The sequence below is a fragment of the Callithrix jacchus genome, chromosome 16 (assembly GCF_049354715.1).
Source record: "Callithrix jacchus isolate 240 chromosome 16, calJac240_pri, whole genome shotgun sequence".
Classification (NCBI taxonomy): Eukaryota; Metazoa; Chordata; class Mammalia; order Primates; family Cebidae; genus Callithrix; species Callithrix jacchus.
The window spans coordinates 46,830,757-46,857,703 of record NC_133517.1 but is presented as its reverse complement, the minus strand read 5'-3'; the positions used below and the strand labels follow the sequence as shown (position 1 = coordinate 46,857,703).

At 43.1% G+C, this 26,947-nt stretch overlaps 1 protein-coding gene across 2 annotated transcripts in view; it reads right to left on the bottom strand.

Annotated features, from left to right (window-relative positions):
* The window catches only part of MRPS28 (mitochondrial ribosomal protein S28), a 240,982-nt gene that overhangs the window by 11,676 nt on the left and 202,359 nt on the right, over window positions 1–26,947 (bottom strand). Inside the window, exon 4 of one of the 2 annotated variants that reach the window (XR_013527928.1) lies at window positions 3,077–24,371. The exons of the other annotated variant lie outside the window; for it this stretch is intronic. The gene's annotated coding sequence lies outside the window, so the exon portion shown is untranslated. The remainder of the gene's footprint in view (window positions 1–3,076; window positions 24,372–26,947) is intronic. 2 annotated transcript variants of the gene reach the window in all.

The window sequence follows — 26,947 nt, the reverse complement described above, 5'->3', positions numbered from 1 at the left end:
CCGTTAGAAAATTAATTTCTGCCACCCAGCCTGTGGTCCTTTGTGGTGGCCACTCTAGCACACTAATATACAAGTAAAACAGACCCTTGGCCTGTGAGATGTCACAGGGATGTGGGGTACATGGGACATGCTCATGATAGCAAGACAGAGCAAGTGCAGCACCACGTGAGAGGTACTATGGTTAAATTGCCAAAGTACCAGGAATAAAGAGACCATTCGCACCAGTGGATGGGGACAGTCAGGAGAGATCTGAGCAAGAAGCTGATTGTCAGCTGGGTTAAGATGACTCACTGGGACCTACTGGGTATCAGATGGGAGACAAGGGCATTCCAGAGAGATGGAATGAATCCTCTTCTCTTCCTTTGTCTATTACTAGTTCACTCTCTTTGCACCTCCTCTTATGTATTAACCTTACCGGAATCTAATCAAATTACCATTCTGTTATTATGTCATTTATGTTTATTAAGGAGCAAAAGTATTATCCCCATTTTTCCCATCAGGAGGCAGGCTGGGGTGCAGAGAGGGAGATGACTTGTCCAAGGCTGTACATCTAGCGAGGGAGACGGCTGGATGCACACCCGGGTGGTTCTCCCACATTGATCCTGTAACTGAGACCAAGTGTGGTCAAGCGGGTGGACGCAGATTGAGGCTGTGTGGAGTGAATGGTGCACAAGAAGCAAGTGCAGCTCCTTTTTCAAGACACTTTAGGCGCAATCGAAAGGACAGAACCAGCACAGCAGCCTGAGAAGGAAGGGAAGGCCAAGGAAGTTGTTTTTATATTTGAAGTGGGGGAAGATTAGAAATTGTAAGTGGGTCGGGCCTGGCGTGGTGGCTCATGCCTGTAATCCTAGCACTCTGGGAGGCCGAGGTGGATGGGTCACCTGAGATCAGGAGTTCAAGACTAGCCTGGCCATCATGGTGAAACCCCATTTAAAAAAAAAAAAAAAAAGAAAGAAATTGTAAGTGGGTCAAAGGGAGGAAGGAAAATATTGAAGGCAGGAAAGAAGATAGCTGGCAAAGAAAGTTCGTGAAGGAGAGCAGAGTCCTAGGATTTAGTGCCTGCTGGTGGCAGGAGAGTTTGGGGTGGTGAGGTCAGCATTGGAGAGAATGTGGGACGCTTTCGACGTGAGACTGTAGGACTACAGGGAAGAGATTAGGAGATGCAGGTGCTGCAGGACTGATAGCCGCTGGCCCTGTTTTTTTTTTTATTTTTTATTTTTACTTTTTCCCTTCCTTCCTTCTTCTTTTTTTTTTTAATTTCGAGACGGAGTCTCGCTCTGTTGCCCAGGCTGGAGTTCAGTGGTGCAATCTTGGCTCACTGCAGCCTTCGCCCCTCCCTCCCCCACCATTCAAGCCTCAGCCTCCTGACTACCTGGGATTACAGGAGCCCGCCACCACACCCGGCTAATTTTGTTGTTGTTGTTGTTATATTTTTAGTAGAGATGGGGTTTCACCATGTTAGCCAGGATGATCTCAAACTCCTGACCTTGTGATTTGCCCACCTCGGCCTCCCAAAGTGCTGGGATTAGAGGCGTGAGCCACTGCTGCTCGGCCAATGTTTCTTTCTTTCTGTGACACTCAATGCAAGCAGAGGCGGCACGGTGGGAGACCTCAGGGGAGCTGTGAAGTTTGGAGAATTGGAGAGACAGTGAGGACAAGAAAACGACAGCAGAGGAGTCACCACCTACACACAGCACAATTCTGTCCAGGAAAGCGCCACAGCAGAGGTGCCGGGTGGAAAAGGCTGCTGGTCACGGGAATCAGCAGGGCTGGGTGTGGGACAAAGTCAAGGAGATCAGAGAAGCAAGAGTCAGGAAAGATGTTGAAGGGACTGAGCGGAGAATGGGGCCAGGGAGGTGAGTAGAGTAAGGAAGTGAAGGCTTAGGAGAAACAGGGATGGTTTCTAGGACTGAAAAGAATCCCATCCCAACAGCCACTGTCAACTCCTTACGAGAGCTTTCCTTTTTATCTTTTTGTGTAGTTTTTAAATATATATATATACGTTTTTTAGAGATGGGGTCTTGCTGTATTGCCCAGGCCAGAGTGCAGTGGCTATTCGCAGGTGAGATCATAAATCACTGTAACTTGGGCTCCTGAGCTTGAGTGATCCTCCCGCTTCAGCCTTCTGAGTAGCTAGAACTAGAGACCCACGCCAACATGCCTGGCTAATTTTTTTTCTTTTTTAGAGACAGGATCTCACTATGTTGCCCAGGCTCAGATTTTTAATATTTATTTATTTTTATTTGAGAGAGGGTTTTCTTCTGTCACTCAGGCTGGAGCACAGTGGCAAGACCACTGTTCACCGCAGCCTTGACCTCTCAGGCTCAATTAATTCTCCCGCTTCAGCCTCCCAAGTAGCTGAGATGACAGGCACACGCCACCACATCCAGCTAATTTTTGTATTTTTCGTAGAGACAGAGTTTTGCCATGTTGCCCAGACTGTTCTCAAGCTCCTGGGCTCAAGCAATCCACCCGCCTCAGCCTCCCAAAGTGCTGGTCTTACAGATGTGAGCCACCGCACCTGACCTCAGATACTTTAAATGAAGACTTCTAAGCAAATAAAGCATGGACAGAATTTTGTTCTGTGGCAACATTTATGGTCACCCTATAAGAAGACATCGTGGACAAGGCATGACTAAGAGGGTATGTACGTTTTCACACAAACATCAGAACTTATGTGATGTTTCACACAAACATCAGTTCTTCTTGGGAGACCACATTTATTCCAGGGATGCAGCTGTTATCCCTAATAATTTTTTATCTTCTCTTGGCACCTTTCTTCACATCTCCTCAGTTATGCTGTATCATCATTCTTTCTTTTTCTTTCTTTCTTTTTTTTTTTTTTTGACAGAGTCTCGCTCTGTCACCCAGGATAAAGTGCAGTGGCACGATCTCAGCTCACTATAACCTCTACCTCCTAGGCTCAGGTGATCTTCCCACCTCAGCCTCCCTAGTAGCTGGGACTCCAGGCCCATGCCACCATACCCTGCTAATGTTTGTATTTTTAGTAGAGAATGGGGATTTGCCTTGTTGGCCAGTCTGATCTTGAACTCCTGGCCTTAAGTAATCCACCTACCTCGGCCTCTCAAAGTGCTGGGATTATGGGCATAAGCCACCTCATCCAGCCAGCCTATCATCATTCTTTCTGTGTGGATTTGATGTTGATGGATTTGATTTCTGGAAAAAAACAAAAGGCAGTAAGCATTGTTTGATTCAGCTGAAGTTTTTCTTTTAACAGAAAGCAATGGGGAAAGGATTCCCTATTTAATAAATGGTGCTGGAAGAACTGGCTAGCCATATGCAGAAAATTGAAACTGGACCCCTTCCTTACTATGCCTTATACAAAAATTAACTCACGATGCATTAAAGACTTAAATGTAAAACTCAAAACTATAAAAACCCTAAAAGAAAATCTAGGCAGTACCATTCAGGACATAGGCATGGGCTAAGATTTTATGATGAAATTGCCAAAAGCAATTGCAACCAAAGCAAAAACTGACAAATGAGATCTAATTAAACTAAAGAGCTTCGGCACAGCAAAAGAAAATATTATCAGAGGAAACAGGCAGCCTACAGAGTGGGAGAAAATTTTTGCAATCTATCCATCTGACAAAGGTCTAATATCCAGAATCTACATGGAACTTAAACAAATTTATAAGGAAAAAAAAACATTAAAAAGTGGGCAACGGGCCGGGCATGGTGGCTCATGCCTGTAATTCTAGCACTTTGGGAAGCCAACACGGGAGGATCACAATGTCAAGAGATTGAGACCATCCTGGCCAACATGGTAAAACCCTGTCTCGACTAAAAATACAAAAATTAGCTGGGCATGGTGGTGCATACCTGTAGTCCCAGCTACTCACGAAGCTGAGGCAGAAGAATCACTTGAACCTGAGAGGTGGAGGTTGCAGTGAGCTGAGATTGCGCCACTGCACTCTAGCCTGGCAGCAGAGAAGGACTCCATCTCAAAATTTTTTTAAAACGTGGGCAAAGGACATGAACAGACACTTCTCAAAAGAAGACTTTCATGTGGCCAAGAAATGTATGAAAAAAAGCTCAACATCACCGATCATTAGAGAAATGCAAATCAAAACCACAATGAGATGCCATCTCACATCAGTCAGAATGGCAATTATTAAAAAGTCAAGAAACACTACTGGATGTCGTGGCTCACACCTGTAATCCCAGCAGTTTGATAGGCCAAGGCAGGCGGATCACTTGAGGCCAGGAGTTTGAGACCAGCCTAGCCAATGCGGCAAAATCCTGCCTCTACTAAAAATACAAAAATTAACCATGCATGGTGGCACACACCTGTAATCCAAGTTACTCGGGAGGCTGAGGCAGGAGAATCGCTTGAACCTGGGAGGCAGAGTTTGCAGTGAGCCGAGATCGTGCCACTGCTCTCCAGCCTGGGCAACACAGCAAGACTCCATCTCAAAAAAAAAAAAACAAGTCAAGAAACAAGACATGCTGGCAAGGTTGCAGAGAAATAGGAAGGCTTTTACACTATTGGTGAGAACGTTAATTAGTTCAACCATTATGGAAGAACACGAGGTGATTCCTCAAAGATCTAGAACCAGAATATCATTTTACCCAGCAGTCCCATTACTGGGTACATACCCAAAGAAATATAAATCATTCTATTACAAAGATACATGCATGCATATGTTCATTGCAGCACTATTCACAATAGCAAAAACATGGAATCAACCCAAATGCCCATCAATGATAGGCTGGATTAAAAAAAAAAAGTGGTACATATACACCATGGAATACTATGCAGCCATAAAAACAATGGGATCACATCCTTTGCAGAGACATGGATGAAGCTAGATGCCATAATCCTCAGCAAACTAACACAGGAACAGTAAAACAAACACCACATGTTCTCACTTATAAGTGGGAGCTGAACAATGAGAACACATGGACACAGGGAGGGGAGCAGCACATGGGGCCTGTTGGGGAGTGGGGTAGGGAAAGGGAGAGCATTAGGAAAAATAGCAAATGCATGCTGGGCTTAATACCTAGGTGATGGGTTAATAACTGCAGCAAACCACCATGGCACTCGTTTACCTACGTAACAAACCTACACATCCTGCACATGGACCCCGGAACTTAAAATAAAAAATTTTTAAAAACCATTGTTTGATAAATGAAGTAGTTGACTAAACTGAGCTATGTGTTTCTGGTCAAGAATAAAATGACAAGGCTGGATGCAATAGCTCACACCTGTAATTTTAGCATTTTGGGAGTCCAAGGTGGGAGGATCACTTGAGGCCAGGAGTTTGAGACCAGCCTGGACAACATAGAAGGACCCCACCTCTACATTAAAAACTAAAAATTAGCCAAGCATGGTGGTGCATACCTGTGATCCCATCTATTCAGGGGGCTGAGGTCAGAGAATTGCTTGATCCCAGGAGGTCAAGGCAACAGTAAGCAATGATCACACCACTGCACTCAAAGCCTGGGAGACAGAACAAGACCTGCCTCAATAAATAAATAAGTAAAATTACAATAAAATAATAAGACCAAATTTGTGAAGAAATTCAACAGCTAGCTTGAGGACAAATACTGGAGGGGTTCTAAGAGTTTTGAGCAATAGAATGTAAAATAGGAGGGGCCGGGCATGGAGGCTCATGCCTGTAATCCAAGAACTTTGGGAGGCTGAGGCATATGGATCACGAGGTCAGGAGTTCAAGACTAGCCTGGCCAAGACGGTAAAACCCCATCTCTACTAAAAACACGAAAGAAATTAGCTGGGTGTGGTGGCACCTGTAGTCCCAGCTACTTGGGACGTTGAGGCAGAAGAATCACCTGAACCCAGGAGGTGGAGGTTGCAGTGAGCTGAGATTGCGCCATTGCACTCCAGTCTGGGTAACAGAGTGAGACTCCATCTCAAAAACAACAACAAAAAAACAGGAGTATGTTCTCCCCAGGTGAGGTACAGAAAGCAAGAACAATCATTGAATGAATCAACTGACTTATTTATTTAAAATCTAGTCTTCATCCTTCAGAGAGATACCTGGCACAGGTCCCACTAACAATTTTATGTATTATACTGGAGAACACCATGTCTGCAGCTCACAAACATAATGTACAAATGCACTAACATGAGACGGAAAATAAGCACTGCATGTCAAAAATAAATGGAAACCTGGCCAGGCACGGTGGTGGAAGCCTATAATCCCTGCTCTTGGGAGGCCAGGGCAGGCTGGCAGATCACTTGATGCCAGGAGTTCGAGAACAGCCTGGCTAACCTGCTGAAACCCCATCTCTGCTAAAAATACAAAAATTATCCGGGTATGGTGGCGGGCGCCTGTGATGGCAGCTGCTCAGGAGGCTGAGGCAGCAGAATCGCTATAACCTGTGAGGTAGAGGTTGCGGAGATCAGGACACTGCACTCCAGCCTGGGTGACAGAGTTAGACTTTGTCTCAAAAAAAAAGCAAACCTGATCTCAATTTAATACATTTTCTTCACAGAAAAATACACATGGCTAAGAAAAACAAAATTGAAATATCATCTTTGATACTGGGTTAGAGGAGAAATTAAATTTTCTTTGTTGTATTCAACTTATTTTCGCTCAGGATATTTTTACAAAGATCCTTAATGTGTCAGTAGGTAATAAATATGAGATTAAATTTACAAAAAAAATTCTTTTCTAAAAAGAAGCTGCTCGTTAGTAGAGTCTGGAGAGGGTCCCAGTGAGGGAGTCAGCAATTCTGATGAATCCGGGATTCTGGCCTCACCCTGTCATTAAGCCACCATGGGTTTCCAGGCAGGCGCCACAGTCAACCCAGCCCCTGAAAGTTCCTGTCCAGCTCTCAATGCATGTAATAGTTTCCTACCTCTCTCTTACCTGTGCAGCAAAATTTCCTTTCTAAGCACTGCAATGAGCACCTTTAGTCCCTGTATTAGTCCATTTTCAGGCTGCCATGAAGAAACATCCTAGACTGGGTAATTTATAAAGAAAAAGAGATGTAATGGACTCACAGTTCCCCATGACTGGGGAGGTCTCACAATCATAGCTGAAGGCAAAGGAGAAGCAAAGGCACTTCTTACAAGAGAGCGTGTACAGGAGCCCTGCCCTTTATGAAACCATCAGCTCTCATAAGACTTATTCTCTATCACAAGAACAGGATGGGAATAAACCACCCTTCTGATTCAATTACCTCCCACTGGGTCCCTCCCATGATACCTGGGGATTATGGGAACTACCATTCAAGATGAGACTTGGGTGAGGACACAGCCAAACCATATCAGTCCCTAATTTCATTATGGAACTGAAATATGTCATTTCTTTCTACAAAAGGAAATACCTTAAAAGTTATTTACTTTAGTTATCCTTCACCCATTAAATCATGAGAAAAGATAATAAATGATAAATGTGGTTCATTGTTATATTATAAATTCTCTTCCTAGCTAATTTATTTGCTCAATTCAAAATTTGAACAGTATAACAGTATATATTTTTGGCGTTTATATGAAATTAGTACTTTGTAAATATGATCATGCTATGAACTGTGTATATTGTGTTGTTCTTTAATCACTGTCATTTGTATATTACAGAACTCTTACCATCTTCAATAGTCAAAGGATTGAAGAAAATTTTGGAGAGTGCACTGTGCATTTCTGTCTACAGACTATAGCATATTATAGCTTGATCTTTAAACACATGTAAGAGAGACTGTCTGCAGAAAAACATTCCCACCTCCATCAAGCTAACAAACTCTAGGAGAAATTTATTTTTAAAACCCCATGAGGTAGAAAGAAGATTATGATATTGTCTTATTTCAAACAGAATAAAGATAAAGACATTTTAAATTTTTTTTCAAGTTTGGACACCTCCCCCAACTCTGCCACGTTAATCTGGCTTACTTCTTTTTTCTATAAAAATAGATGGTAAGTTTTTATTTAAATGTGCCACAGCAAAAAGATAATGTAATAAGGATTATAACTGCTGTTGGTAAAACATTTGAGATAATAAGCGATGTGACTCTTAGGAAAGCAATCAAAGAGGGCATCCTTTTGCAATGTCTCTTTGGTCAGTGGTTTTAATACTTGGCTTTCAAGGGGTTGGCCATGACAGTGGCCCTTCAATGTGTAAAGCTCCTTAACACCAATCCCGTAACAGAACATACTTCCTGGAAGAGTCAAAGCTATTTAAGAATATGTGTCTTGCAGAGGGATTCATGGAACCTGTCTTCTGAAATGATATCCAGCTTTAACCATGAAAGTTCTTCTGGAGGCATAAAACCATGATTTTGTTCTTTTTCAGTAACTCACGCTAAACCAAGAAGGCATTTGGGAACAGAAAAAATCAAGAGTGTTTATAGTTTTGTTCAGATGAGGAATCAACAGTCAGGAAAAAGAAGGAAGTTAAGAGAAAACTGATTTTTAATACTTCTCTGGTGGACTTCCCTTGTACAGTCTGATTTCCCACTATTTCCCCCAAGTAAATGCTTGTGCTCTGGGCATGCTGATCTGTCCCCAGCAGTTCTCAAAGTCTGGGTTTCCAGACCAGGTACATCGGCATCACTAGGGAGGCTGCCAGAATGCAACTCATCACACCTCATACCAGACCTACTAAATCAGAAAGAGCTGTGGAACTCAGGGACATGTGTGTTAACAAGTTCTCTGGATGAGTCTGATGCACCCTGAAGCTGGAGAATCACCAGTCTGCAGCATGTGGCCTGCCATATTCTCAGTTCATTCATTTTCTCCTTTCTCTTAATGTCTTTCCTTCAGCCCTATGCATCTAACTAAACGTCACCCCCCTCAAGTCTGGTCTTGCTATTTCACCAAACTTTGACAACTCTTCACTTGAAATCATATTTATCACGTACATACCACAATTAAATGTTACCTGGGTCTACAGTGATTTAAGGTCATATGCCTCTTACATTGTTCTCTAAATTATTTTTGTCCTGTGTGTGTTTTTTGTTGTTGTTGTTGTTGTTGTTTTTGAGACGAAGTTTTGCTCTTGTTACCCAGGCTGGAGTGTAATGGTGTAATCTCGGCTCACCGCAACCTCTGCCTCCTGGGTTCAGGCAATTCTCCTGCCTCAGCCTCCCGAGTAGCTGGGATTACAGGCATGCGCCACCATGCCCAGCTAATTTTTTGTATTTTTAGTAGAGACAGTGTTTCACCATGTTGACCAGGATGGTCTCGATCCCTTGACCTCATGATCCACCCGCCTCGGCCTCCCAAAGTGCTGGGATTACAACTGTGTGTGTTTTATCACTTCAAACTCAAATGAAGGCCTCTTAAAGGCAGGATCTATGTCTTGTAGATAGTCCCCAACTTACAATAGTTTGACTTTTCAACTTTACAAAGGAACAAAAACAATATACACTCAGTAGAAAGCAGTGCAATTCTCTCTGTCAATGCTGGGCAGTGAGCTACAGCAGCCAGATCAAATCCTGTACCAGGCAGCCACAGGATCACGTGGGTAAACAAGTGATACTCTACAGTGCACTGTGTTGCCAGATGATTTTGTCCAACTATGGGCTAATGGAAATGTTCTGAGCATGTTTAAATAGGCTAGGCTAAGCTCTTATGTTCAGTAGGGTAGGTATATTAAATGCATGTTCTTTCTTTTATTTTGAGACGGATTTTCACTCTGTCACCCAGGCTGGAATCAGTGGCGTGATCCCGGCTCACTGCAACCTCTGCCTCCCAGGTTCAAGCAATTCTCCTGCTTCAGCCTCCAGAGTAGCTGGGATTATAGGCACATGCCACCACACCCAGCTAATTTTTGTATTTTTAGTAGAGACGGGGTTCACTCTAATGGCCTCCCAAAATGCTGGGATTATAGGTGTGAGCCACCTCACCTGGCCCCTAAATGCATTTTCATCTTATAATATTTTCATCTTACAATGGGCATATCAGGACAAAACTTCATTGTAAACCAACAGGCATCTATACTCTTTTATTTCCCATAGCGTCTATCAGTGCTTAAGCCACAGTAAGTCCTAAGAAAATGCCCACATTTTTGTTGCCTTTGTTCCCTCTTTTAAATGCTTCTTTCTTCTTTCGATCAACTTCCATGTATCCAAATTCCACCTATTTTTCAAGGTTCAGTTTAAACGGGAATTTCTCTGATCTGGCTTATTGTCTATAAAGAAATATTTTTCTTGCTTGGGGAAACCAAAGAATTTAATGATCCCTTTGTTTTTCTGCTTTATACTACAGTCATTTGTCCATGTATTCTCCCTCTCATCACTGAAAATGGAAACAATTGTTCTAACCCACTCTTTTTTTTAAAAAAACGAAAGAAAATAATTTTAGCTTGTCTCAGGGTATAGGAGTATAATTAGTTTATTTTCCCTAATAGTTATACCTCTGATTTTTTGTAATTCGCCTATTTACACAGGAAGTAACTCTCACCTTTCAGAGAGATAGTCTTTTTCCTAGGTACATGGAGGGTCTGGAACAGGATCTGTGTGCTGGAGACAATTGTTACAATTTGTGTGGTCTAATGAGTGGTCTCAGAAGATTAGACATGAAGTAACAGGAATCTGCAGGAAATCGAGCCACAAGGAAACCAGGGCAACTTTAAGTCACATTGGTAAAATAGAAAAAGAGCCTCACCCCAGGGTAAGGACCAGTAGCAGAAAGCTTAATTGTTACCATGTCATGGTGTGAACACATTGGTGCGGCTGTCTGGACTAATGGGAACCTGATGCAGCCAGCTTCCCAAAACACACCAGTCCCGACTTCAAACACTGCAGCCCAGCCTTTAGGAGGGAGCTGACTGGATTCACAGTCACAGGTTAATTTCTTCTCCAACAAAGGAGATACTTCCCCGCCTCCATCCCTATCAGCTACAACAGGCTGCACCAGGACCCAAGCAGGACTCTGAAACCACCCCTCCTGTTTTGCCCACTTAATATTAATTCTAACCTCCCCCTCAGTATTCCACATGAAAGCCTTCCAGACTTAGCAGTCTCCAAGAGCCCCTGGCTTTCTGAGCTTGCAGACCCAGGAGTCAAAGAAAACTCCCAGGTCATTTGCCAGCATATCCCATTTGGCAGTCTGGGAATGCGTCCCAGGTCTACATATGTATGTCATGAAATCAGGTATTGAGTATTCATCACGGATGAGCATGGACAATGCCAGGACGGAGGGTCCGTGGGTGAGCCAAAACTTTCTGGGTCTGGCTCTCCAGTTCCTACCTGCATCTTTCACTTCGATTTACCACCAGCTCTTGACAAGAAAATGCCAGAGTAGCAGGCAATGAATCCGTCAGCTTAGGTGCCTGGAGAAGAATTTACAATCCCTGGTATTTCAGGTCAGCTCAAGGCCTGAGGCAAGCCAGCATCGCCCCAGGGCTCCTCTCTGGAAAGGAGGGGTATTCTGGAACTTAGAGCTTCCTGAGCTTTCTACTCCTGCTCCAATCCCCAGAGGCAGCCTCAATGCTTTTCCTCTGCTGAGATTTCTCAAGTTCCCTTTTTTACATCCCTTATCGACATGTAAACTCCACACTAGGGTGAAAAGGTAGGTGTTTAAGATAGACGGCAACAGCTGGGATCAACTGCCTCTTAAAAGGCTGTCTTGATGAAATGCATCTCTTTATATTTGGGGCATTTGTAAGCAGAATGGGAATGAAACTTGAGAAGATTATGTGATAAGCAGACCATATCCTGTCAAGAGCGGGAGTGTTTCTCTAATAACACAAAGATGAGCTTCTAGATAGCCTACCAGATAGCCAGCCGTCTTCCGCCCAGCGTCTCCCATCATAAATCTTCATTCTTACTCAGGTTTTCTGTAGATTTTTAAGGATAGAGCTCATTTCCCTGGAGAGATGGGCCTAAGGAAAGATCTGGAATTCCTCCAGTTAAAAAAAGCTACCATTCTGCTTAATCAACATTTGCTCCATCAGAATCAATATCCTGCAGAGGGCAGTTTACATTGTTCTCAAGTCTGTTTGCAGGTGGCTGGGCAAAGATACAGTTCCTGACCTGGACTTTCTGAAAAGGAAAAGAAAATATTCCTCAGAATAGAAAGAAAAAAGCCAACCAAACTCCACTTTTTACAAATAAGCTTCCTTTTGTGAGATATTCTGCCTAGGTTTGCACAAATTTCAGTAAGCTGATATAGTTCAAGAGTTACCTGTATCTTTCCCAGAGTTGCCTGTTATTTTTCACTGAGAAGGCTCCGTCACTTATCAAGCATCTATTAAGTTATTGGTCCTCTTGGAATCTTAATTTCTTTATCCCTGATAATAGCTTCCTACCTGCAGTTTATAAATGAAATAGTATGTATAAAATTGCCTAGCCTGTGTTACACACTCAAGAATAAGTTTCTCGCTTTTCTTGATTTATCCGCTAAGTGGATAAGAGGAAAATGGGTTTTGGAACTTGAACTCGGTTCAAGTTCTTGCTCCTTTGCTTTTCCCAGGCTGCCTCTAAGGCAAATCCCTTAACCTGGTATGTTTCCTGAACTTCAGTGTCCTCATCTGCAAGAGTAGCATAATGATAATTTTCTTCATTTCAGAAAGGGCTAACGAGAATCAAATGAACAAATGTAAACTTCGTAGGAGGCATTTGAAACTATAAAGCACATAAAACTTGTTAGAATCATTAATACTCTTCACAATTGAATAAAAAGCATCAAATACTACTATACTTAGTCAAAAATTACTTAAGAAATCAAATACTATTATACTTAAGAAATTAAAAATCAATTGTTTCTTAATTCACAGAAACCAATTATGATGCATCTTGTTCTAGTTTTGCTGGATTCCTTAAGATCTGGACTCTTTTGGAAGAAGAGGGGCCACACCAACTGAAATGCTCAAAACACATTTCTGAGTTTTGACTGAGGCCTTTTAGTGAAAAATAACAGGTAACTCTGGGAAAAGCGATGTTCTTGAACTATATCAGTTTACTGACGTGTTAGAAGTACAAACTTAGGCTGAATATCTCACAAAGGGTGGCTCAAAACACATACTCTTTGAGCTACAAGGAAGAAACCCAGAAAATAATGGTCTCCTGAAGCTCAAATATATGGATACTCAAATAATTTAAGAAACTTCAAGTAGAAAACTATTTGTGCTCATGGTGTTCATCTTTCCCTGTTTGAGCTCCCTTTGCTTCCGGAGCAGGATCATGCGCCCTGGGATTCAGTGTAGGTGGAACAGCTGGGTGTCCTCCCAGCCTCCTGATGTCACAGCTTATCAGTGTTGATGGACAGAGCACACAAGGCCTTTCCTGCCTTGCTGACCAAACAGAAGACACACTTCTCTGTTTCCACCGTGCTCTTTTCTTCTTGCAAAGAAAAGAGCAACTTTGTTTATGACACTGAAATATATAGGAAGCAATCGATGCATTAATGTCACTGGGCAAATTCCATGCCTGGACGTTAGTGTGAGCTAATTCTATTACCTATCTAGTTCTTGTGTGCTCCAATGTCGAAGGCAGGCAACTGTTGATCATCTGCAGAAGAAACAGCATAGGTCTTATGAAAATCGTAGACACTCGGGACCCTCCTTTTTGTTTATTTTAACTGGAAGAGTAGGAAGCTGGAACCATTTGTGAATTACAGAACATACGTATTAAAGCAAATTCACATGGTACACATGGAATACACATGCATACACAGACACACGCACACCCCACAATCCATGTTGTAAATTTGAAAGAAATAAGCTAATGTTATGCAAATTTTGGTTTGGGGTTGACTGTTTCACAGATTTCCAAATATATACGTGACAAGGTTTTAGTGGAATCTCGTTTTTTGTTAATTTACATCTCAAAAGTGAAGGTAAACATAACCCTGAAGAAGTCTGAATTCACTTTCATATATATATATATATTTTTTTTTTTTTTTTTTTAAAGACGGGGTTTCACCATATTGGTCAGGCTGGTCTTGAACTCACAACCTCAGGTGATCCTCCCACCTTGGTCTCCAAAATGCTTGGATTACAGGTGTGAGCCACCATGCCCAGCCACTTCCATATATTTAATAGATAAAAATCCATGAACTCATTTGTTGTTTCTTCCATAAGTATTAAGCGAGTGCTTACTGTATACCAGGCACTGGGCTTGGTACTGAATTTTCATTGATGAATAAAACCAATATGGTCCCTACCGTCTGCATTGGCTTTCTGTACTAAACCGTGTGAGCAGCTTCACTCCCTGTGGTCTAAAGAAGGAGAGAATGGCACAAGAACCCTATCTCCACAGTCATGGTAACCTCTAACCATGGGCCAATGGGTGGGGAAGAGTCACCTTTGTCAATTGGCAAGGCAAACCCGAGGCCATCAGGGCAGTCTGGCATAGCCATGAATAGCACACACTCTGGAGTTAATCAGTCTGGGTTGAAACCTAACTTCTCCACTCTAGCTGTGTGCTCTTGGGCAAAATACTTGATCTCCCTGTGATGCTGAAAAACAGCAGTGATATTTATACACACCTCATAAGGCTGTTGCCATGATTAACTAAGTCAAAACACATAAAACCATTAGGACAGCGCCTGGAAAATAGCAGGTGTTTAATAAATGTTAGCAATTGTTATTCTTATCTGACCTCATCTCCCCATCATGGCTCTGCACACAGCCTTGAGTCCAGGCAAGGTTACTTCCCTTCTTGGCCTCTGCCACCATTTCTCCTGTCTACTTCTCCCCTCTTCCCCACGCCCATGCTTTTTCACACACGGTATTCCATCAGCCTGGAGAGCCTTACCATTTCTTTTCTTCCTAGCAAACTTTTCTTATATTCTTAAAGGCTCAGCTTAGGCCAGGTGCAGTAGCTCACACCTGTAATCCCAGCACTTTGGAAGGCCGAGGCAGGTGGATCATTTGAGGTCAGGAGTTCAAGACCAGCTTGGCCAATGTGGTGAACCCCGTCTCTACTAAAAATACAAAAATTAGCTGGGTGGTAGTGGCATGTGCCTGTAATCCCAACTACTCAGGAGGCTGAGGCAGGAGAATCGCTTGAGGCTGAGGCAGGAGAATCGCTTGAGCCTGGGAGGCAGAGGTTGGGGTGAGCTAAGATCGCACCACTATACTCCAGTCTGGGGAACAGAGTGAGAACCTGTCTCCAACAACAAAAAATAAAAAATTAAAAAAAAGAGAGAGTTGAAAGGCTCAGCTCAAGCTCCCTTCCTCTAGGAAAATCTCCTTGTCCCTGACTGCCAACAGTCAGGTGTCCCTCCACTCTGCTGTCCCAATGGCTGTGGTAGCTCTAACCCTTGATTGCATATTGGAGTCTAAGGGCTTACTGGTGTGTGTCCTCCCCCCAGATGGGGGCTGCTACAAGGCCATAAGGAGAGGCTCAATCAATTGTTGAATGAATGGATGAATGAGTCAGTGGAAGGAAGGAAAGAAGGGAGGGAGGGTCCCTGGAACTATCTAATTGGGATACTGAATTGTAATGTGTGAAGCAGGCAATGAAGAACTCTGGGCCCAATGATTGTTTCCTCTTCTGGAGGCTACCACTCTCTGCTATTGGCCTGAAGACATAAGGGCAGACAGAGACTGAGCTAAAACAAGGAGCAGCTAACTTTCTGATGACTTTACAACCCATTAGCTCTGACCACACCAGAGACCTGCAAGCAGCCTTCAGATAGCATCTGCAGGCCAGGTGCAGTGGCTCACATCTATAATCCCAAGACTTTGGGAGGCGGAGGCTGCAGTGAGCTATGACTGTGCCACTGCACTCCAGTCTAGGCAATAAAGCAAGACCCTGCCTCAAGAGAGAGAAAAAAAAAGGATAGCATATGTACCAAACCTCTGTCTTTAAGCATGTGAATACCTGCGTTTCTCAAGAGGGATGTTTATCCATTGTTTTAAGAACATTAAGTCTGGAAAGTCCATAGCTCCCCTTGGTAGTGTTTGCTTCAGGATACTATTCAGCAGAAATGATCTTTCTTAAGCTGCAAATTAAGTCCGTGATTACTGTCCTTAAAACTGGTCCATTCTTTCAATCTCTGGTTCACCGAAAGCATTACATTTTGATGGACTATTTGCATTTCCAACCAAAAAAATGAATGGTAACTTCCCAATATTAAAGACCCTGGGCACACTAACATTTACCAAACACACATGCACGAGGAGGCGGGGGTAGGGAGGAATGTTATGTTTGGATGTCATTTGGATCACAGTGCTGAAAAAAAAATCACAGACGAACTCATTCATTGAGATCTCTGAAAGGGGTAGGTATAATGTTCATCAGGTAAAACTTTGAACAAGTAAGAGCTTTTAGTTTCCCCAATCTGAATAGAAACAACTAAACGTTAGAAAAACAAAGTATAGTTTTTCAAGTTTCAAAAACAATATCTCCATATCCTTGTCTCATTTTTTCTCTCATCTGTCTTAGTCTTCTGCGTGAGACCTCCCTTTGGGTGTTTACTGAGCATTCTCCATATATCCATCATAGCCAGGGTGAGCTACTTCCATCTTAAGAAATAAGACTTTCTGATGGCTGTTCTCAAAATAGGTTCATGTTTGTACTTACTAATTCATTCAGTAATTAACTAATTCATTCGGTAATTATGCATCGGCCAAGACAAATATTCTATGCCCAGAGAGGATAAAATAGGGAGCAAAGTCTGCCCTCTGTCCTGGGAAGGTTGTGACTAGTTTGTGAGACTGCTTGAGGGAGAGGATTTGCATGTGTGTACCTAACTGTAACTGACAGGTGTATTTTGAAAATATTCCACAAGAATTGAATATTTTATAAAATTTAAATTTTTACAAAATGGCATAGTCATATCCCCTGACATACTATCTGGACAGTAGGCACTTGGTAAAATTTCGTTCTTTTTTTTTTACTTTTGAAAATCTAATTGTGTTTAAGATGCATTTAGGGTCTTGATATTTCTGGGAAAGCATCAAATCCCACTGCACTGAGGAGCTGATAGTAGAGAATTTGAGAGCATAGTCTTTGGAGGTAGACTGATCTGGCTTTCAACGCTGGCTCTCTCTGGCACTTGGTAGAGAAGTAATCTTCTGAAAGGAGCTTAAACTCTCTAAACCTTAAGTTTCTCATCTGAAAAACGGAGAAATGGTACCCATTTCATTGTACTGTCAGAAGAATTGTTTGAGATAAAGTATGTAAAGCTCTGCTCACGTGAGTCCTGCATCAATGGTAGCTAGTTTTTGCTGTTTTTTGGGTTTTTGTGGGTTTTTTTTTTTTTCTTTTAAGTCAAGGTCTCACTCTGTCATCTAGGCTAAAGTGCAGTGGCACAATCACACCTCACTGCAGCTTCAATCTCCTCACACTCAGATCTTCTCACCTCAGCCTCCTGAGTATCTGGGACTACAGGGGCACACAACCATGCCTGGCTAATTTTTGTTTTGTTTTGTTTGGTTTGGTTTGATTTGGTTTTTGTAGAGACAGGGTTTTACCATGTTGCCCAGGCTGGTCTCAAACTCCTGGCCTCAAGTGATCAGCCGCCTCAGTCTTCCAAGGTGCTGGGATTACAGGTGTGAGCCATCTTGCCGAGCCAGTAGCTACTATTTAATGTAAACAATCACCACACCCAATTTCCCAATTTATCTGCTTTGGGAAATCAATTGATCAACATTGGATTTTCTTTTCTTTTTTTGAGATGGAATTTCCCTCTTGTTGCCCAGGCTGGAGTACAGTGGCACAATCTCAGCTCACTGCAACCATGGGTTTAAGTGATTCTTGTGCCTCAGCCTCCCAAGTAGCTGGGATTACAAATGAATGTCACCAGACCCAGCAAATTATATATTTTTAGTAGAGATGGGGTTTCACCATGGTTGCCAGGCTGGTCTCATACTCCTGACCTCAGGTGATCTGCCTGCTTCGGCCTCCCAAAGTGCTGGGATTACAGGGATGAGCCACTGCACCCAGTGGATTTTTTTTAAGGCAAAACATGCCTGTAATTTGCATCCAAATATCAACTCCAAAAAGGGAAACTATGGGATTCTGGCATCTTTGTTATTGTTTAAGATGTATTATGACAACCACCTTTCCCCCAAGGACCTTCCCTACCCTGGCAGAAAGGGGTTTGTACCCACAGGCCAGCATACATTCTTCCCATGTGATGAATGCAAATCTTGCTCTATATCTACCTAACTTTCTTATCTAAGAGGTTCATCAAGCCTAAACCCTGTAACCTCTTTAGGGTTCTCATTTATGCTCTTTCTTTTTGTTAATATGTCCTCCCACAGCACCGCCTTGGGACTACGAATTCTGGGACAGAGGGATTAACAGAATAGATCATCTGAGAGAGAACCATTCTCCAGCAGCAGCATAGCCATGCCAAGCAGTGACCCTGTGGTCATACCCTGCCTGCTTGTGTGCATCCTCTCTTGGTTACTGTTTACATTGAGTTACACGAGTCAAGCAGCCAGGCTCCATGTGGCAAAGTAGACAGTAGACAGTGCATTGTACTTTGCAGAGCCTGTGATGGAGGGAAATTAATGCTCCCTCTTAAAATTACCTTTGCAAAATGTTTAATATAAAACAATAGTTCTGAAGTCTAGAGGAGTCTTGGAATCTTGAAAATCAACAGATCTGTTCAACAGTATATATAGGGCTCTCTTCCTGGGGCTGGAGGAAATATACACAATTTTGACATATACATTTTTCATCCCATTTCAGAGGACTCAGATTCCCTGCAGTTTTTCCACACACTCTTTTGGGTACCCACCTAATCTAGGGGAGTCCAAAACAGCACCTAAGTTCTTGTCCAGATCTGAATGGTCTCTTTTTTTCAGTCATGAGAAATCCAACAAAGTGGTAAGCTCCTAAGAATTCAAACACTGAGTCAGATCTCACAGCGTGGACTCTGTCTCTGCTCTGGGTATTGCTGTCTGTTACAGGGGGATGATCATTCACCCTACTGGGGACAGCCTGGCAGGTTTCCTCAGGCCCAGGCATTGTACAAAACTCCAGAAGCTGCTCAGTCTGAGAAAAGGAGGGCTATGCATAAAGACCACGGCATCGTGACAAACCTGGGACCTTTAATGAGCAGTTGAGATAGTTTTCTCCTCATCAGGAGCAAGCAGGCTCAAAATGGATGTGCAAACCAGGAGATTAGGGAGCACAGAGCAGCCTTGGGGTTGTTTTCTGCCTGGTTCAGGAGAAGCTGCTGTAGGAATTTTTGCCGCCAGCCTCTTGTTGAGTGACAGGAAGAGAAAAAAGGATCGTTTGAAGGCTCCCTGATTCAAAGGGTGTATACAGAATGCCAGCCCCTGGCTGCCCTGGAGAAAGCCACTCTGGTGCCAGCTTAGGGAACAAATGTGTTCCCACTGTCTCCTGGAAAGGCTTTCCCCACCCCTGCTGAGGGGGTGAATTTCAAAGCAGCTGACTTCTTGCCCTTTTTAATAGGACTGCAAGTGTTCCCATTTTAATTCTAAAACTTTCTCCCAATTTTCCACTCCTCCAATGCCTCCTCAAGAAAAGCTGGTATTCTGGGTCACTGAAATGGCGTCGGGTTATTAAGCAGAGAAAGGGGATTAGAGAAACAGTTTCTAGCAGCAGCAGTGAACACAGTTATGGTATTGAGAGCTCGCATTGCATGTTAATGAAATGCTATAAAACATCAAACCCCTAAAGGTAGCAGTGAAAGCCACGAAAATCCCTTCTGGAGTTTGCCTTCTATAGCTGTGGATCTAAAAGTTCTTCTTGTACATTTATAACCACGCTTTTCTTCCTTTAGAGACATATGCAGCCGCACTCCCAAACCACGGTGTGTTTTAAATGCTGACCACCCCATCTTTCCCTGGAACCATGGAGCCTTTCAGTCTAAAACCCCAGAGTCTGCGAAGCCTGGCCAGTAGGCTGGGGAGAGGTAGTTGAGTAATTAAGTTAGCTGTTAGCTGCTGTGAGCGGACTTCAGTATTTCATCGCAGCTGCCTGCCTCTGTCTCCCCAGCCGCCCTCCCACATCTTCCTATGAGACCGGCTGTGTGTGTGAAGGAGGTGCTGTTTCCCACAGCTCTGATCTAATTCGGCTGAAATTCAATCTCCGTGTGACCAACCTCAGCCAGTGCTCTCCCACCCGCCACCGGCCTCCCCTCTGCGGGCTGTGTGTGCTGCCCATTTACACCATCAATCCCACAGCCTCCCCTCCACCAGCCCCAGGGTATAGACTTACGGTGTCAGCGGGCCAGCCTTGGGGGCTCGCCTGCTGCCCGGATGCTCACCCCTCATCCCCAGTGCTCCAAGGGGAGACACTCTATACCTGCCACTCGGCGGCCTGAATGGGGCCTGTGAGTTATCGCAGGAGAAAGGGCAGTGGAGCCAGCTGAGGCTGGGAACCCAAAACAGATGTCAAAGACATCAGGCCACGTTTTCCATGGATCTTCGGTGCCCAGAAAGATTTATGACCTCTTTTAACCTGCTTTTAACATGGGTAGAAGTGGGCTTGTGTTTTGGGGAGGAAACAAGCCTGGCAGTTCTGCAGAAAGCAACCAGAGCAACAGGGCCTGCCCTGGGTATGCGGACCCTTGCTTCCTTTCTTTGTCATTCCTCTCTTAAGCTCCATTCCTTAGCCTCTGTATTTGGTGGGGATATTCCATCACAGACTCATCAGAGCTCTCCATCCCGTGAGAGCCCAAAGCTATCTGTGGCTTTGACCCTAAATGGATTCAAATTGGGATTGCATCTTCATGCTGAACAAGGAAATAATAAGTATCTTTTAGAAAAGCAGAGATTGCAGAAGGCCAGCACTGGCCAGTGATGCAGGGCCCTGGCTTTTTTTTTTTTTTTTTTGGCCTAATTGTTACCTAATCATGTTATCCTGGATCAGGCACACTTTCTTTTGACCAAGAAAGCTTTGAACTTTGCTTTGCACTTCCTGCAAGAGGAGGATTTCTACCTCGGGGCAGGGAGGCACAGGAAGGCAGAGGTTTTCGGGTGCTTTTACAAGCCCTGTGAAGCAAAAGGGAAGGGGTTTACAAAGGCGTCATAATAAGAAATGGTGTGTCAAGGCAGGCAAGCACCACCTGAATGTGACCCTGCCGCTCTCCTCCCAGGCTGCTGCAGGAACACAGGAAACTCAGCGTGGCTTTAGCATGGGCACCCAAGCCATTTTCCAATGCAAAGGATCCTCATGTTCCAAACTTTCATTCATTTTACTGCATACAGTGGTGCCAGGCAAGGTCCCACTTTCATGTTCTTTTCTTTTAAGAGAATTATAATTTGCCCAAAGAGATTCCTTTTTGCTAACAACCCTCTGACTTGCTTATCTTGATCTACAGATAAAAACAGGCCAGTGGTGCTGGAAAGTGTTTCCCGCACCTCCCTCAGACTCCCAGACACTCAATTTGCATTCAGCCTCAGAGAGTTTAGAGCCTGCTGTGTCTCCTTTTTTTGGACAGTGGATAGTTATGACCAGAAGTAAAAAGAGAAAAGTCTCCAGCACTTAAAAAAAATCAACTAACATTTTTTATAAATTTCTGCTCACAGTTAGGCTGTGTCACTGAGGGAGGTGTCCTGAGAAGGACGCTCGCTTCTCCCTAGGGAAGAGGAACTTCCCGCAGCCAACCTCAGAAATAATCATCTCCCTGAGTCCTGAGAAAACTGCCCCAAATGTTAACACATGAATCTTAAGGAAACGAGCCTGGCTTTTACCGACTTAATTTCATATAATTATTTCAGAGTTTAAGTCTTTACAAGAAAGTGGGAGTGGATCAGAAAATTGAAGGGGATGAACAGAGGAGGAATGAAATTCCTTTGTTTTGAAGATTCCCATTTCTCTCCCAGTGTGCAGGGCACGTTTGTCTGTGCTTTCGTCTCTCAGTAGCAAATGCACAGCACACTCGACAGCACGTGGAGCAGCTTGGAAGGCGCTGATTTCAGCTCAAGTCCATTTTTAAGGGTCACTTTAATAAAGCTTATTCTTTTGTCTTGGATGTTAGAACAGCAAATGTACAGTGAAATGAGGACAGAAGATCTGCCCGCCAGTCCTGACTCCTGACCACTAAGTTACAATGTAGTTGGCACAAGTCATTAAGCTTCAGGGACCTTATTACAGCTCTAAAATGGAGGTAATGACACCTCCCCTGCCCACCTCTGGGGGTTATATATAAGAAAATAGAAAAACACTTTGAAAAGTTAAAAAATGTTGCTATACAAACAAAAGTTATTATTCTCACAATAATAAACGTTATTATGAGTATTCTATAAGTACATTTAAATATATATATAGAAACAAGTTCTCTGTTGCCCAAACTGGTCTCAATCTCCTGAGCCCAAGTGATTCTCCTGCCTTGGTCTCCCAAAGATCTGGGATTACAGGTATGAGCCATGATGCCCAGCCTGTAAGTAGTTTATCACCAGTATTCACATAAGAGTCCGCGGCATAGAATTCATTAAGTAAAGAAAAAGCTCAGGCGCCATCTACTCCAATCAGTTTTAAATACACCCATTTAAAACGTCAGTGACAAAGCCCCGTCCTCCAGAAACATTGATTCCATAGGTGTAGACTAGCCTAGGAATCTGGATTTTAGATCTCCACCTTGGAGATTCAGAGATAGAATCCAACAACCTGACTTGGAGCAACACTGTTTTGCAAAATGAGGAAATTGCTCATTCTCCCACTCCCTGGCCATATCCTTGCTCCCACTGGGGCTGGATGTGAGAATAGAGCACATTACTCTCACATCCCTTCATTAATATTTCAGAATCTACAACATGAAGGACTGGAAAGAAACAAAGCAGAATGCGGGATTATGTAGATGGGTTTGGTTTCCCTTTAATGATGAGAAAGATGCACGTCTGCTCTGAGCGGATGATAAATTGATCCAGAAAATGTTGCACAAGTGTTCTTTGCTAAGCTTCAGGGTCAAAGTCAACAATATAAAAGAAAATATACCTCTGTTTAGTTGAAAAGGACTTACGTTCAAGGCATTGCACAACAGGGCTGGTGTGTGTTACACTCTGTCAAATGGCCCTGTTCATTTATTCAGCTTTCCACAGAACTTTGCCAAAGAGGACAATGAGGGAGAGAGAGGGATTTAGCTGTTGTGGTTGCAGTTTGTTTTTGCACCTGGTAGGTTTTTTTAAAAATGACTATAGTTTGAGAATATCATGATCACATTTTGAAGATAGTAAAATCATTTGTACGTGAAGTTGGGATAATGACAGGCCTCTCATAAAAGGAATCTCCTTTTAGTAACCATTGCCTACACTTGCAGTAAGTGAAAAAAAAAAAAATGAACCTAGGAAGAACTTTCTAGAAAGGTAGATGACTCCTAGAAATCTGGGAGCTTTTCATATTTATTAAACTCATTTGTCTTGCAACTTTCTATTTCTAAAATGAGCAAACAATTTAACAAAAGCAGTCCCTGGGAAACCAAAATACAGAATTTGCAACAGAATCCATTTACTTATAGAAAACTCTTAGGTACCTCCTCACACCTCTTTACACCCAGTTCTAATGCACATCTGTATGCCCACATGTTTAAGCGTGTGTCTGTATTGGTCTTCTATGCTCACAGTAAAGTAAGTTGAAAATTAGAAAATTAGGGAGAAGAACTTCTGAAAATAGGGTGTGTTGATAACCAGAGTGACAGGTCAATGGACTGATGAAAAGCAGGGAGACAGAGAATCTATTTAAAAGTTTTCAAAATAACTTCAGAATCAGAAAATTTGGGACCCTTTATGTGCTCCAAAAGACCCTCGGGGCCCTGTTGCACTTCAGCAGAGTAACAAAATCTTGTTCACTATTATGATCCCAAGGCATAAAGAAAAAAATTAAATTTCATCCTATTTTCTCTGTTTAAGAAGGTACCAAACAACAGATTTTGGAAATATTTTCATCAAAATGGTTAAAATTAAAAGGTGTCCATGCTGAAAGACACAAATCCTTATCTTTCCAGAATTCTCATTTACTCAAAAATCTTTTCCGCCAAAGTTTCTGAATAAGCAAACTTTGTCTAAGGAGCAAAGGTTGGGAGAGAAGAGGAGGGGAGGCGGAAGGGGAGGAACAGCTGTTTTGAGTTAAGAAGCATGTTAATGACAGCACAGGAGTCAGAAAGATGCTTGGGTTTGCCTGCTGGTCTAAGAGGCAATGTATTAAACTGTCTAATAAAAACAATTGTTCTAGGCCTGTGATAATGGACGTGAGGAGAAAGATTCAGAAGACAGCATTGACGAATGAGGTATCCGTGGCATAAAACCATCCTCCCCTGCACCCTCAGCCCAAGGCTGTTATCAGAAGTAGATGACACTGCACAGGCACGGGGTGACGAGGGGCATGCTGGAAACGGCCCAGTCTAACTCACCACATTTTGGCTTCACAGGGAGCATTTTCTGAGAGGGTCCATCACCTGAACTGTAGATGGACCAGGGCAGGAACAAGAGGAGAGAAAAGGGGATGCTTTCAACTGGAAGATTAATGATAAACACGAAATAGTGTGATGACTGCGAAGGTTTCAGGCACTGGAGACACTAAGAAAAAAGAAAACAGAACGTCGTTTTATCTTCACAGTGGTTCCTATAAAGGGGTCAGCAGGTCATGGTAGAAACTATCCGTTAATTACCTCTACGTCAGTGGCATGCCAGTAGTCAGAGAGCCCAGCCCCCTTGCACGGAGACCCTGAGCTCATTGATGCCCACCGGGAAAGGCCAGGGGTGTCGGGGAGGAGTCCTCCCACTCACCTTTCTGATCAGGGGGCAGAAGCCACACCAGGCCCCTCATTCTGCTTGCCTCTCACCCCTGCACCTGTATCCCACAGACACTGAAAATGTTCCCCAAACCTTCCACTGATTAGGGAACTCTGTCTGAATTGAAATTGGACTGAGACTGAATGTCCCTATTTTAGAAATGGAGAGATACACTAGGAACGCAATCAGAATCAAAAACTGCCGTCTCCAGAGCCTAACCCTGACCTTGACTTTAGCCCTCAACCTTCTCCCTGGCCACTTCACAAGACGTTGTCACGTTTAGGATTTCGAAACATATACATCCTTCAAAAACTCTTAAAAATTCTGTCATGTCATCTAATTTGTGCCGCAGATGATAAGAAATATAAATACATAAGCAATATTATGTTTTTTGAAAAGGTAAAGTCCTAGGTATCAACAACTCCCTATATGTAAATGACCCTAAATCCAGCTCTTTCCTCAGTGCTGGACTTGGATTGCCAGTTGCCTGCTGGATAGACCCACCTGGCTATCTCCCATAACTTCTAAACCAATTAAATGTGAACCAGTTCACTTTCTTGAAGATGCAGGTCTGTCGTTGCCTTTTCTGCTTGGCAAGTTATTGAGATGAGGTAAGACTAATGGGATGAATAATCCCAAACACATCTGTCCCATCTCACAACAGAGGTAAAGACATTTATTGACTGGTTCTTAAGGAAGAGTATGGAATTTAGAAGCTGATTCAAGAATGTGTGCGTCATGGTCCTACATATCAGCAATTCTGAATCATGAGTAGTTGAGGTAAATTATATCAAGTCAGCAGACGCACAGAGCAGGCACTAACCATAGTTTGTGTTTTGTTGTTGTCAGTCACCAGGCTGGAGTGCAGTGGCACGATCTCTGCTCACTGCAACCACTTCTGTCTCCCAGATTCAAGTGATTCCCCTGCCTCAGCCTCCTGAGTAGCTGGGACTACAGGCACGTGCCACTACGCCCAGCTAATTTTTTGTATTTTAGTAGAGATAGGGTTTCACCATGGCCAGGATGGTCTCAATCTCCTGACCTCATGATCTGCCAGCCTCGGCCTCCCAAAGTGCTGGGATTACATGCGTGAGCCACCATGCCCAGCCCTAACAACAGTTTTTATCACTGTTATGATCACAGATATACAGCCCCAGGAGTTTCCCTTGACAGAAGGACACTATGAGAAAAGTCTGGCACTGGGTGCCCATATCCCCATTCCTTTGTTCCAAGAGTAGAAACCTGCTCACTCAGATCCCATTCCAAAAATGGTCCTACCCACATTGTCTTTTCTCATAGACTCACAGAAAGTTGAACCTTAAAAAGACACTGGAGTTCTCTATCTCAGCCCCATTATGTTCAGATGAGGTCATGGAGATTGAAAGAAGGGCTATGCCCATCGGTCATAGAAATCCAGTGGTAACTAGAACGAAGATGATCTTGGTTCTAGTTACAAGGAAGGCTCTTTCCTTTCTGCTTTCACAACTACACTATAATGAAGAAAAATTAATAACTTTCCCAGAGATATTTACACTTTAACAGGGTTCAAAGAATCAAGCTAACCCAGCAATAAGAGCAGAGAATAAGGTATCAACTGGAACACAGAGCAGGTTTTTATAGGCTAACTACACGAGACTGCATATTCTGAAATACATCCCTTTCAACATCAGAGAGGTCTGACATGTTTACAAAGCTTCTTTGTCTCTTAAACACCTTTCAATATTCATGTATTCAAAACTGGAAAGGAAAACACCTGAAGTGACTACACTGTATTACTTACTGTATGGTGTGCTTGTCATAACCAGATTCATCATGTAATTTAGCACTTCCTGTTATATGTGCAGTAATCTGCAGTATTTCCCTTGAAGAAAATGGAGGCTAATAAGTAATTCTCATTTCCTTTTCCAGTTGTTCTTGGTATTTTGTTACCAATTTAGTGATGGCTCAACTATAAATTTGAGCAGGAGAAAGGACAAAAGGTGTGGAGTGAAGTAATGGACATGGGTTTGGGTCCAAGAGATGTCTGTGTTTATTCTCCTTAATGATTGTCAAGGCATTTCCCCTGATATCTTAATTCAATTGCAAGAGAACCAGCATGTCTAGTCCCAGGCATTGCTTCTGGAACACTATCTCACTTCCTTATCACTTCCCCATCCTTCCCTCTTTCAAGACTGGAAATAGCTTTGTCATTTCCATTTACTTTCACCTCTATCTTCCCCACTTCCTCCCCATTTATCTTAGCAAGATAAATGCAAAATAAACTATATTCAGAAGACATACTTGACCTAGTATGTCATAAGTGTGCAATAAGCATGCTGAGATTAATTCCATAATTGGTATCCCTTCTTCTGTGCCTGTGG